The sequence below is a fragment of the Pinus tabuliformis genome, chromosome 4_1 (assembly GCF_031772625.1).
Source record: "Pinus tabuliformis cultivar Carrire ecotype Pingquan chromosome 4_1, CPIR1, whole genome shotgun sequence".
Classification (NCBI taxonomy): Eukaryota; Viridiplantae; Streptophyta; class Pinopsida; order Pinales; family Pinaceae; genus Pinus; species Pinus tabuliformis.
In genome coordinates, this window is record NC_142303.1 from 324,654,441 (window position 1) to 324,669,422 (window position 14,982).

Consider the following 14,982-nt stretch of genomic DNA (forward strand, 5'->3'; position numbering starts at 1 on the left):
TCAATTCCTAGGTACTTGTAAGAATACACTTCCTCCAAGTTATTATTGTCATACGTAAAATTAGCGCAAGTGTCCTTCTTAGATTTGATAATCATAACTTTTGTTTTGTCTGTGTTAACAGTCATACCCATGGTAGAGCAGAAATCCTTAAGAAGCTTGAGTTGCTTATCAAGATCAGAAGGGCACCTTGCCAGAAGAACAATATCGTCAGCATAGAGAAGAAGGATAATGACTATCCCAGCTAAGATTGTGCCACCACATCCTGCTTCTTCTAAATAACCTTCGAGCTTATCGATGTAAATGCCAAATAGAGTAGGGGAGAGGGGGCAACCTTGTTTAACTCCGATGTTACACTTAATATCTTTTGACCACCCCTCATTGTTCTTTAGCTTGGCAATTACATTCTCGTATAGCCTTATAGCAGCAGCTCTTAACTCAAGAGGAACCTTTAGCTCTTCTAACCTATTCCAAAGGTTGTATCTAGGAACCGTATCAAAAGCCTTTCTAAAGTCTACAAAGCAGCAGAATAAATTGGATTTATCATTACGACATTCCTCCGCAATGATCCTTAGCGTAACAAGGTGGTCTGTTGTTGAGTGATGCCTTCTGAAACCTGCTTGGCCTTTAGCCCGCTTACCTTCACTTTCAAGCCATATGCTTAACTTTTTTTCCAGAATACTACCATATAATTTGGCTAAGAGAGGGCTGATCATAATTGTTCGATAATTAGAGGGGTTATTTGTATCTCCACTTTTAAAAATAGGGATAATGAGGCTCTCAGTCCAAGGTTTAGGGAACCCTTGCTTAATAGCTTGATTGAAAAGCTTGTGGATGTGGGGGATGAGGACAGGGCCTCCAATTTTTAAGATTTCTGCCTGGTAACCTTCAATGTCCTTAGCTTTCCCATTCGCGAGGCGATTAACCCCAAACTTAATGTATTCTAAAGAGAAGACTTCTTTCGTTGTGAGCAGGGTTTCCAAATTATCCGTGACATTAGGAGATTCATAAAGCTTTTTAAGATAAGAATTCCAATCGTGAAGAGCAATTTTATTATTATCCTTAGTCTTCCTAGTCAGAATCTGCCTCCAAAATTTCTTAGGAGCTACCTTAGAGAGGTGTAAGAGATTCTCCTGTCTTTGACGAATGTACTGCCTCTTTTTCCTTTTAATTAGGGCTTTGTATATTCTTATCTTGTCCATTTTAAGAGAATCATCAACAGCTTCCTTAATTGCTCTCCTCGCATTTTTACAATCTTTGTCATACCAAGGATTGGTTTTGCTATTTCTTTTATTATTTGAGACTTCAATTGAGAACTTTTTAATAGAATATGAGAGGGTTGTAGTAAAATTATGATATAGGTCTTCTATGTTATCTATACTAGATAAAGGAGGCAAATTAGTTTTTAATTCATTTAGAAAGAGGTCCTTTTTATTTTTATCAAATATTAAGTTCTTTTGGTTGTAAGTATTATTTTCTATGGGAACTCTATGCATGACAAAATTGAGGGTTATAAGTAAAGGCCTATGATCGGAGTCAGGCTCGTGGTCGTTTAAGATGTCAAAGTTTATCATTTCGTTGTATAATGGAAGATCGGAAATAACGTAGTCTACCACGCTGCTACCAAGTCCATGGATGCAGGTCATCTTGCTGGAATTGGGCCACTTTTTTAGACCGTTGCAAATTATGAGATCCTGAGCACTACAGAGCTTGACAAGCTCTGACCCAAACAAATTTTCCCCGAGGTCTTCAGAGCTCCTTTTGTACTTACTAGCCAGGGTAGGGTCTTCGTCTAACCAAAGAGGATTAGGGTTGGAACGATTGCTTAAAATAATAGCTTGGTTGCTTGAAGTTCAGGCATTGAAGTCACCTATTAAAAGGATATTACCATCATTCCTTAGGCTAGAAATATCGTTCTCTAAACTAATGTAAGGGTTAGTTTTATCTAGATTCTTCTTCTTATAGAAGTTAGAATTAATGGGGGGGAATAACATATTGCTATGTAGGACTTTTTATTATTAATGTCTCTGATCTCTATCCAACTAAATTGGTTGTAAGGGTCGTTTTTATAAAGCCTAACATAGGGGGAGATGTTCTTCTTAATGTAACAAGCTATTCCCCCAATGCCTCTATGGGAGGATCGCTTGTTCCATGTAGACCATAGCGTAAAGCCATCTATGTTAGGGACCTTAGATTCTTCGTGCTCCCAAGTTTCAACAAGCAAAATAATATCAACATCATTTGAAATCCAACTTATCTTGGGGCCTTTGTTCCATGAGAAGCCCCGACAGTTCCAAGAAAGGATCCGGAGCATGTTTAATTGCTATTGATTACCATCTTTTTGGTTTTTATCCCGAATAAAGGCTTTTCTATTTCTGATTATTGCCCATTTTCCTTCCTTTCTAGCTTCTTTTACCTTTTGAACCTCCTTTCTTAATTCTGCTTGATCTTCTGGAATGAGATCTTCATTTATGAATATTCCCGTTCCTTTTAGACTTGAGGTTTTACTAAGTATGTTGTGCTTATGATCAGTAGAGCTCACCTTTATGCGGATTAATCTTCCTTTATTCTCGATTAATTTCCCCAACCTTGTTGCTTCTGTGAGACATATTGTTTCAATTTGTAATCTATTATGTAATTCTGTCTGGACTAAGGCTAAAGTATCCTCATCTTCTTCCTCTTTTAAACCGAAGATTATAAGGTTTAAGGTCCTTTTGTTACGTTCGTGGTCTAATTCTATTAATTTTTTCATTTCATCTTTAATTGGTTTAATATCTAACTTATCTACCACACTATTTAGGGTGAGGCGGCTATTAACTTTTTCTTCTAATTCTTTAATCATGTCTTTCATTTTAAGACCCTCTAAGGTATCAGCGTCTCCTTGCTGGGATGGTTGGTTAGTATCTTGGTTTTGTTTTTCTATAACATGCAATCTAGTCTCCATTTCCTCCATTTTATTCTCCAGTAGTTCTATTTTATTTTCTATTTGTTTCTGGATAGTGTTTTCAAGAGATGCAAATTTGTTTTCCAGCACGGCTTCTAGCTCTTTTTGTAACTTGGCTTCTCTTTCTTCTCTGCGTTTCTCTAAAGACTCTATATACTCATAGAGGCCTTGTAGAGTAACTATGCTAGGTCTGCCCTTGGTAATCTTTGGTAACTGTGGTGAAGTATTCATACTTGAAATTATATGAGCAAATATGTATTAAAAAGAAAAAGATAAGGAATGTGTGCACCTGATATCCGAACTTGATGTGCGAGCCAAGATCTCCAAGCTTTGGATTGCGAGCTTTAAAACCAAGAGACTGTTTATATATCGCCGAGACGAGACTGTTTATATATCTTCCGAGACTGCTTATATATCACCGAGACTGTTCATATATCACCGAAACTGTGTATATCGCGAGACTGAGACTGTTTATATATGTCACCGAGACTATATGCGAGAGTATATATATAACCGGAGCCGGGACAAGAACACCGAGATCTGTTTATATGCGAGAACTGTTTATATATCACCGAAGCTGGGACAAGGACACCGAGATCTGTTTATATGCGGGAACTGTTTATATATCACCGAAACAGCGAGAGTATATATATAACCGGAGCCGGGACAGCGAGACTATATATCACCGAAACAGCGAGACTATATATCACCCAATGCCTATATATCACCGAAACAGCGAGACTATATATCACCTGAGACTGTTTATATATGTCACCGAGACTATATGCGAGAGTATATATATAACTGGAGCTGGGACAAGAACACCGAGATCTGTTTATATGCGAGAACTGTTTATATATCACCGAAGCCGGGAGAACACCGAGATCTGTTTATATCACCGAAGCCGGGAGAACTGTTTATATATCACCGAAGCCGGGAGAACACCGAGATCTGTTTTAATGCGAGAACTGTTTATATATCACCGAGAACTGTTTATATATCACCGAAGCCAGGAGAACACCGAGATCTGTTTATATCACCGAAGCCGGGAGAACTGTTTATATATCACAGAGCCGGGAGAACTGTTTATATATCACAGAGCCGGGAGAACACCGAGATCTGTTTATATCACCGAAGCCGGGAGAACTATTTATATATAACCGGAGCCGGGACAGCGAGACTATATATCACCGAGATCTGTGTATATCACCGAAGCCGGGAGAGTTGTTTATATATCACAAAGCCGGGAGAGCTGTTTATATATCACAGAGCCGGGAGAACTGTTTAATTTATTAAGATTAATAAATTAAAAGAATTATAATTAAAATAAGAAATAATTATAATTAAAATAAAGAATAATTAAAAATTAAATTAAAACAATTAAAATAGAAATAATTAATTAAAATTAAATTAAATTAATTATATAATTAGAAAATTAAAACAAATATAATTAATATAACCATAAAACCTAAAAGTAAAAAAGAATAATTAAATTAATTATATCTGTAGGCTAAGCATCTCTATATATAATTGGAAAAAGAAGACCAGTGTTTCAATATTTTCACATCCTGAAGATGAACCACCGTTGCTGGTTCGAAACGTCAATGAAAAAGAATCCTTATGCGATGGATTCGGAAGATAATCTAAGCAAAGATATTTAAACCTTATAATTTTAAAAAATATTTCAACACGAGATTTAAATAAACTATTTGAAGATCTATATTAACTAATTTATGTCTATATCGACTTCATATATATATATATATATATAGAGAGAGAGAGAGAGAGAGAGAGAGAGAGAGAGAGAGATGTTAAAATAAAATATTTTAATATTAAATATAATGAAATATTTAATGACTAAAGAAAAATGTAATTGAAAATTAAAAAATAAAACTAAAAATATCAAGTACTTCTTAATAAGAATAATAAGAGGGAGATGTGTAATTCATTCAATTCTTAATATAAAATTAATATGTGACATTTAAAAATATTTATAATAATAAAAAATTTCAATATGGGTCATCAATAAAATATTTTAATTTGGAGGATTGAGCAATATTGACATATACTTCAAATATATATTAATAACAAAAAAATAACATTTTACCATAGACAATGTAGTCCATAGATCTTAATGCACATGTTATGTAAAATATTTTAAGCTCATATATATATATATATATATATATATATATATATATATATATATATAGCAATTGGAAAAAAAAGAAGTTATTTAAAACATTTGAATTAGTTTTACTATTTTTCATTTTGGTCCTTTTCTAAGTTTTTTTTTTTTGTTTTTCATATTTTCCCTGAAATCCAACAAAGATTTTTTGGACTTACAAATTTAAGTTATTTTCTCTATATAACATTCAAAAATACAATTTAAATAATGAAAAACTACAAATTGTATATATAGAGAGGGGCAACCACTACAGATTCATTGAGATCTATTAAGGGATGAGAAGGATGCAATTTTTTTTTTCAAATTTTGCACTCTAAAATAGGTTAACACCTGAAGAGATTTGATCCCGCTCGTCGCATATTAAATCAATGCTTAAGAGCATATTGTAAATAGAAACTTATAAAAATAGGTTGGTTGTGCCAAACCTTGACATACATCGACATGACAAGACAAAAAATACTACTAGTGTTGCAAGCAAAAAACAAGTGAGTCATAACAACTATTGTGTATAATCTCCATGTATCTGTGTTGGCTGGTCACTACCCTCATCCAAGGAGAATGAGACATTGGTTGATTTCTTGGATAGAATGGTCAGCTTGTAGTCAATATGGTCATTTTTTTCCTCCATCTCTGTTAATCCAATATAATTCTCTAGTTGATTCCTCCTGTAACTCCCTATGCGACCTGCAATATTCAACTCATGTTTAACCTTATACTAGCTTCGATCCATGATTAATGAAGTGATGGGAATATAGTCATTAGCATTACGAAAGACTGCACCATAACTGGCTTGGCGTAGATTTCTTTTTGAGGCCCTGTCGAAGTTAAGTTTGATGAAGTCATGTGGAGGAGGGGACCAAAAGGAAGGGATGGAAGGGAATAAATTGGGTACAGAGGGAGTTTTCCATAAATAATAGGTAGAGGGACCCATTTTGGTTAGAATTACTTTTTCAAGTTGTGTTCATTCTCAATCTTCAGAGGACCAAGGAAGAGAAGAAATTGTTTCCCTTATTTTATTTAGGGTATCTTACCAAATAAATTCTATGGAGGCACTAATATTCTTAAATAGTTTGTTACATTCCTTCCAAATCTCCCATACGATGAATCCTAGGATGCATTTCCATTCTCTATTGACAATAGGATGAGGAAACGGGGAGTCATGCTAGAAATGTAGAGTGGAGAGGACATCATTTTTTATTTTGTTGGTCTGTTGAAAGAGAATTTCAAGGTGGCCCAAGATAGAAGTAGTGAAGTTGTAGTTGCTAAGAAAATTATTAACATTTTTTAAATTGGGGAAACAAATAAGACAGATTGAGGGGCCCCGAAAACCATGACTTTAAATCTTGTCCCATGTCAAAGTTTTGTTACATAATAGAAGCCAGAGCAAAAGAGTGATTTTAGGTGAGTGTTTGAGATTTCATATTTTATGCCATTTTCCTTGATCATCCTCATTGTTGTTGTTTTTTCCTGAGAAGACTGCAAGATTCAGAGAGGTTGAAATTTCCTAAAGGATAATAAACCCAATGAAGAATATCGTTTCCCTCTTGAACCACAATTCTTTTGTTTTCTAATTCTTACTTGATAATTATGCTTTCATTTTGGGACAGAGGTTTAATCCATTCCTTGCATGATTGTACCATTGGGAAGTGTAGGGGGACGGGTCCCAGTAATGTGCAACTAATATATGGCCCTTGGAGATGAGGAAGTTCCTTCTTTGGTGGAGTTGTTCATTATGAGATAATTTTTTCCACTGATCCCATGAGTCATCCCAAAACAGTGCATGATTCTTTGTTTTGATTTCACCAAAAATATGCTCCTAGAGAAGATGTTTGTTGTTCCAAGAAGCATTCTAGATATGAGAAACCCTAGTGTTGCCTGTCATTCTAATGAGCTATGATTCTTGGGTATTGGGGATGTTTCCACATTTTTCTCCAAAAAGCCTTTGGGTTTTTTATCCATCTCCATTAGGTTTTAGCACTTAAGGTGCTACAAATATTTGGATCACAATGACCAAGGCCTCTTTTTTACAAAAGAAAATTTTCCCCATGTAATTAGAGCCCATTTTCAGTATCTTTTGGAACCCCCTTGAAGGACATTGTGCTGAATATTTCTGAACTTGTTTAGGATGGCTTTGGGGGCTACCATTCCTAAGAAAATATAGGTCGGGAGGGCTTAAAGGATAGATTTGAGAAAGATCAAGTGACTGACTAGATTGAGTGATTTGAAAGTCCAACAAGAAAGTTTATATTTAAATTTAAGAAGAATATTTTTCCATACCTTTTTTATGAGAGGATTTTGAGTTAGTCATGTTATCACTCAAGAAAAAATATTTTAAATTCTGAACATCAATTTTTTAAATTTGTCAAAGGGTTGGTGTCAGTTTTGGGCCTAGTCTTTTCATCTTGTTTTAGAGTCTTGTTAAGAGTCTTGTTAGTATGTCAAATGGGGTCAATTCTCTGTTTTAGTCTATCATTGGTCTCATATCTCACTTGAATATCATATGTCGAAACTTATTTCAAAGTTCATAGTGTAGAAACCCGGTCTAGGCTTTTCGAAATGGTATCAGAGCAATCGAGGAAATAATAGATAAATGCCAGGTACTGGATTCAATAGTTTCACATGGATGTTTTCTTCAGAAATGCAATATCGAGCATTCCATTGTTGGAATTCGTTCACGTCTAGAATCTGGAGTTGAATTAAAGGATACCATGATGATTGGTGTTGACTATTATGAAACAGAGGCTGAAGATTGCAGCACTCGTAGCAGAACGGAAAGTACCTATTGGAATTGGAAAGAACAAAAAAATAAGGAATTGTATCATTGAAAAAAATGCAAGGATTGGAAAGAATATTATGATTTCAAACATTGATGTGGCAATGCCTGAGAAGCATTCTATAGACCCTAAAACAATACTTGCTATCATACTAGGCAGTGGAGTAGGAACACGGCTTTTTCCTCTTACAGGAAGAAGAGCCAAACCAGCAGTACCAGTTGAGGTGCATACAGACTCATTAATGTACCAATGAGAAATTTCATTAACAGTGGGATCAATAAGATATTCATCTTAACACAGTTTAATTCTCAGTCTCTAAATCATCACATTTTCGAGGCATATGGTTTTGGAAATGGTGTGAACTTCGATGATGGCTTTGTGGAGGTTCTAGCAGCCACTCAGACTCCAGGTGAAGATGGGATGAATTGGTTTCAGGGCACAACAGATGCTGTGAGACAATTTATGTGGTTTTTTTCGGGATCCGAGGAATAGGCATATAGAACATGTTATTATTTTGTTGGGTGACCATCTCTACCGTATGAACTATATGGAATTTGTACAGAAACACATTGATAAGGAGGCTGATATCACAATTTCACGTGTCTCGATGGATGACAGCCGTGCTTCTGATTTTGGTCTCATGAGAATTGGTGATAGAGGTCGCGTGCTTTATTTTAGTGAGAAACCTAAGGGGGAATTTCTTCTTCTTGGCTATATGTATAGTGGTTTAGGGACAACAATCAAAGAAAATTCCAGGGAAGAGATATCTAGGGAGACTCTCATTATTGATAATGGGGAACAACTTTCTTGTGGTTCAGAAATCCGGAAGGCATTACCACTTCTGCACGAAGTTTACAGGGATAGCATGCACAAGGTATTACATGTCGGTCTTGACGCGTGTTCTGTAACCTCCAAACTGTTAAAGGAAGATGACACTGAAGCTTGGGGTATTGAGCCATTTGATATAACATCCACACTAGACAATTCCTGCAAGAATTTGATTCGAAAGGGTATTGTACGGGTTGCCGACATCAAATTTCCTTTACCTTACAAGGCACAATCATTCCCAATTGTGCTTGTTTCAGATGCCCCGGACTATTTGTCCCCAAAATACCTGAATAAGACACTGCCAGAGCTTGCTAGAGTCTCATTTGAGGCACTTGTTTTGTTTTTTGGCACTCCAGGTCGTTATACTTCACAATCAGCAAAAGCTATTCAACTGAGCAAAGCCGGAAGGCCTACAAAATTACGGGGTCAATCATGGTGGCAAAGATACTTCGAATCATTGGGACTACAAGAAAATGAGAGCATGACCAGAAAATTTGAGCTGCTTCAGACGCAAAAGTCCCTTTCGATTTAAGAACCATAGCTTGCATGCTTTCCAAGTTGAGGTTTGTTTAATGCAATGAAAGATGGTCATGATGGAAATCATGAAAGGTTTTGTTCAATTTATTCATTTCTGATTCAGGAAAAGATGCAGGGCATTTCACTGCTGCATGGGAATTATATAAAGCACAGGAAGATGTTGTAGCTGCTTGTAAAGAATTTGGCATTAAAGTTACCCTATTCCATGGCCATGGTGGGAGGTTCAAGCTGTGCTGCAAGTGACACAACAAGCACAATGATGCAAAAATTCTGGGATTCGACTCTGACATTAGAGCCACCGGAGATTGATGAGGATGGTCACACTGATTTCTCTCCAAGGCAGTCATTTGATGGTACAGAATCAGTAAAATCAGGATATCCATTGTTAGGTCTTGCGAATACATTTTATACCTTGGAGCAGAGAACAATTTCAACCTTTTTACAGTGAGGAAAAATAGCGATGCTGCAACTGATGAAGAGAGAGGAAAATTGGAAGTTGTAGGTGAATACCATTTAGGAGAGTTTGTTGTATCTTATTAGGCATGGATCTCTTGTTATGCGTATGCCAGATTCAGAATCTAGCCAGATTCCTACAGTTATATTTGGAACAGTCAATGGTGTTATTGGTGTCATTGCATCTCTTCCTCAGGAGCAATATCCGTTTCTTGAAAAGTTGCAAGAAAATCTTGTCAAGGTGATCAGGGGAGTAGGGGGTTTAAGACATAAACAGTAAAACAGTGGCGATCATTTAGCTATGAAAGGAAGACTGTGTTTTTGAAATTACACAACAGTTTCGTAGTGCGCTACGAAACTGCTGTTGCTGCAGGTTACAATTCGGTTGATCAATTATGATTGACAAAGCGGAAAATCTTTTTGAAAGGTTTTGTCATCACACATGTATATGGGAAAGGCTTACAGCACATAAAGAATGTGGCACTCAAATAGATTGTTGGGTAATTAAAGAATATCAAGATGGTTAATTGGTTCCGTTTGAGGAAACCAAAAGCATAAAAACAGGGGCAGTTTCCTACTTCTCAGCAGCAGTAAAGAGATAAGACATTGAGGACCAGTAAGGAGCTTCGAACATTCACCACAGCTAAATTCAAGGAGACCACTTGTCAGAGAACGAGATTTGATTGTAATAAAAGCTATTACCAGCATGATATGGAATTAGACTCCTAATTGTCTTAGGTTTCTAAAACTTCTAGTTGGCAGTTTGTTGCATTTAATAATTAGTTAAAATAAGAGTAGGTGTCATAGCAAGCAGAATAGGAGTTCCCCTCATGTTGGAGGAGGAATCTCGGCTTTGTAAAGAATTCTATATATAGCAGAAACAACAATGGACTTTAAGGTTGGAAAATTTCAAAGAAATTGGAACTATTGTGCTATGTATATGACTCCGTTTTAGTAATACAAGACTTGACTTTAATTCTCAGGAATCAGAAGGAGTTTACTGTTCAAAATGTTGTGTATCATCCTCTCTTTAGTATTTGCAGTGGTATAAATGTGTGATTACTTAGAAATCACTATTTGTGCTCTAATTTCCTTCACATATTTATATACTGTGTTGTCCTGTATGTTTCTGGTGTATTCTGAATGGTTAAATTTTGTATGCCCTGACTTCTATGTAAGGTTGATATCATTGTTACACTAAAACGAATTTGACTTCATAAGCCCAATGGATATTTTCTAGTTGTGTTTCCACCACTCATATTTTTACATTTGTTTCACAAGAGTTAGCCATCTTAATCATAATCAAAAACATTAATCCTTTGAGAGAGCCCTCTTTGGTTGGGGAGGCTAAGCCTCAGCCTAAAGTAGGTTTGAAATAGTTACTTAAGGTCTTCCTGGTCAGTAGCCTTCCAGGGTCTGATTTTGAGATAACATTTTGGTGCGTCTGCCGGGAGTCTGAAGATTATTCATTCCTGAAATCAAGAGACTGAACTTCTGAAGGTAGCAGGAGCTCAGAAGAATTTTCGAGGCTGCAATCTACCTTGGCGACTCCATTGTTGAAGAATTCAAAATTCATAGATTCATGGTGATTCCACTGGAGTTATGAAGGACCCAGATGCTACCATTCTTATTTCAAGGTATGCATGCATAAATTTTTCAGGAATTCATGGTTTCCCAAATCATTTTCCCAAGGATACATATTTTCTGAGGAATGGTTCAAAATTCAATGGAGAAGATTTGAGTTTAACTTTGAATCATATATCGGATTTCTGTGATTTTACTGAGCTTCTTAGAGTCAAACGTGAGGATGTTTGCATTATGTTGTTCTATGATTCATTTCAAGGGAAATGTAAACAGTGGATTGAAAGCTTTCCTGCCAAATCTATTAAGTCATTTGAAGATTTTTGGTTTATGTTTTTGGAGGAATGGATAGATAGATCAGATTTGGTGGCAAACTCTCCTTCAATTCAAGGTTTCAAACAATGGAAAAATGATCATATTAATGAAGAAGTAGATGAAAATTTTTCTTTGTCCTTGTCTTCTTATCTAAAATCATTTTAGTGCAAGACAGAAGATAAGATGAAATTTTTGGATGAAGTTGCTAAGGACATTGAGAAAGACATTGAAGGTTTACAAGGTCAAATTCAAACATATAGTCTTCATGGTCATGATCATTCTTTTCAAAAGGTTTCTATGTCAGAACACAAGGAGAGGGTGTTGCTTCCTATCTATTTCGTGATTGAGGAAGAATACACTGTTATTGAAGATCAGTTGGCACAACCAGAAAGTTACGAGAACCATCAAGCTGATCATGTATTCTGGGATCCTATAGCTAAATACATGGAAGAGTTTTACTCTCCAGTGTTTCAGTTTTTCTATGAAGATCAGAGGAAATTTCAGTGGTAGTGGTCATCACAATATCATAGTGGCTCTGAACTCCGATGCAGTCAAAAAACTCAAATATCAGATAAGACAAATGATTGGCTACATTGGAAATTTCACATTGATTGAGCTGAAAGAAGTTTGAATTGATAGGGTAGGTAGGTAGGAAAATGCAAATAAGCTCAAGGTTGACTGAGCATTTTTCAGTAGATGTAGATTTCTTTCTCCTACAGTGATCATCAAGCTTAAGCCCGAGGTGAAGGCCCAAGAAGCTTGAAGGGGATGCTTGACAAGCAAATCTATGTTTGTTATAAAGAGGACAAAGCACTGGACCTGCATGTTCTTAGTGTACCACAGGGGCACACTATCCCAAGTGGAGCCACCTGTTATCACTCAAGAAAAAATATTTTAAATTCTGAACATCAATTTTTTAAATTTGTCAAAGGGTTGGTGTCAGTTTTGGGCCTAGTCTTTTCATCTTGTTTTAGAGTCTTGTTAGTATGTCAAATGGGGTCAATTCTCTGTTTTAGTCTATCATTGGTCTCATGTCTCACATGAATATCATATGTCGAAACTTATTTCAAAGTTCATAGTGCAGAAACTCGGTCTAGGCTTTTCGAAATGGTATCAGAGCAATCGGGGAAATAATAGATAAATGCCAGGTACTGGATTCAATAGTTTCACATGGATGTTTTCTTTAGAAATGCAATATCTAGCATTCCATTGTTGGAATTCGTTCACGTCTAGAATCTGGAGTTGAATTAAAGGATACCATGATGATTGGCGTTGACTATTATGAAACAGAGGCTGAAGATTGCAACACTCCTAGCAGAAGGGAAAGTAGCTATTGGAATTGGAAAGAACACAAAATAAGGAATTGTATCATTGACAAAAATGCAAGGATTGGAAAGAATATTATGATTTCAAACATTGATGTGGCAATGCCTGAGAAGCATTCTATAGACCCTAAAACAGTACTTGCTATCATACTAGGCGGTGGAGCATGAACACGACTTTTTCCTCTTACAGGAAGAAGAGCCAAACTGGCAGTACCAGTTGAGGCACATACAGACTCATTGATGTACCAATGAGCAATTGCATTAACAGTGGGATCAATAAGATATTCATCTTAACACAGTTTAATTCTCAGTCTCTAAATTGTCACATTTCCGAGGCATATGGTTTTGGAAATGGTGTGAACTTCGGTGATGGCTTTGTGGAGGTTCTAGCAGCCACTCAGACTCCAGGTGAAGATGGGATGAATTGGTTTCAAGGCACAACAGATGCCGTGAGGCAATTTATGTGGTTTTTTTTTCGGGATCTGAGGAATAGGCATATAGAACATGTTATTATTTTGTCGGGTGACCATCTCTACCGTATGAACTATATGGACTTTGTACAGAAACACATTGATAAGGAGGATGATATCACAATTTAATGTGTCTCGATGGATGACAGCCATGATTCTGATTTTGGTCTCATGAAAATTGATGATAGACGTTGCGTGCTTTATTTTAGTGAGAAACCTAAGGGGGCATTTCTTCTTCTTGGCTATATGTATAGTGGTTCAGGGACAACAATCAAAGAAAACTCCAGGGAAGAGATATCTAGGGAGGCTCTCAGTATTGATAATGGGGAACAACTTTCTTGTGGTTCAGAAATCCGGAAGGCATTACCACTTCTGCAAGAAGTTTACGGGGATAACATGCGCAAGGTCTTACATGTCGGTCTTGACGCGTGTTCTGTAACCTCCAAACTGTTAAAGGAAGATGACACTGAAGCTTGGGGTATTGAGCCATTTGATATAACATCCACACTAGACAATTCCTGCAAGAATTTGATTCGAAAGGGTATTGTACAGGTTGCCGACATCAAATTTCCTTTACCTTACAAAGCACAGTCATTCCCAATTGTGCTTGTTTCGGATGCCCCGGACTATTTGTCCCCAAAATACCTGAATAAGACACTGCCAGAGCTTGCTAGAGTCTCAGTTGAGGCACTTGTTCTGTTTGTTGGCACTCCAGGTCATTATACTTCAAAATCAGCAAAAGCTATTCAACTGAGCAAAGCTGGAAGGCCTGCAAAATTACGGGGTCAATCATGGTGGCAAAGATACTTCGAGTCATTGGGACTACAAGAAAATGAGAGCATGACCAGAAAATTTGAGTTGCTTCAGACGCAAAAGTCCCTTTTGATTTAAGAACCATAGCTTGCATGCTTTCCAAGTTGAGGTTTGTTTAATGCAATGAAAGATGGTCATGATGGAAATCATGAAAGGTTTTGTTCAATTTATTCATTTCTGATTCAGGAAAAGATGTAGGGAATTTCACTGTTGCATGGGAATTATATAAAGCACAGGAAGATGTCGTAGCTGCTTGTAAAGAATTTGGCATTAAAGTTACCCTATTCCATGGCCATGGTGGGAGGTTCAAGCTGTGCTGCAAGTGACACAGCAAGCACAATGATGCAGAAATTCTGGGATTCGACTCTGACATTAGAGCCACCGGAGATTGATGAGGATGGTCACAGTGATTTCTCTCCAAGGCAGTCAGTTGATGGTACAGAATCAGTAAAATCAGGATATCCATTGTTAGGTCTTGCGAATACATTTTATACCTTGGAGCAGAGAACAATTTCAACCTTTTTACAGTGAGGAAAAATAGCGATGTTGCAATTGATGAAGAGAGAGGAAAATTGGAATTTGTAGGTGAATACCACTTAGGAGAGTTTGTTGTATCTTATTAGGCATGGATCTCTTGTTATGCGTCTGCCAGATTCAGAATCTAGCCAGATTCCTACAGTTATATTTGGAACAGTCAATGGTGTTATTGGTGTCATTGCATCTCTTCCTCAGGAGCAATATCCGTTTCTTGAAAAGT

The 14,982-nt window shown here is 36.6% G+C and overlaps 2 pseudogenes; both read left to right on the forward strand.

Annotated features, from left to right (window-relative positions):
- The first annotated feature begins 654 nt into the window (after window positions 1-654).
- LOC149175609 (putative pectin methylesterase CGR2 pseudogene) lies at window positions 655-9,263 on the forward strand (annotated as a pseudogene).
- Window positions 9,264-13,550: 4,287 nt separating this feature from the next.
- LOC149175610 (putative pectin methylesterase CGR2 pseudogene) lies at window positions 13,551-14,303 on the forward strand (annotated as a pseudogene).
- Window positions 14,304-14,982: the final 679 nt, after the last annotated feature.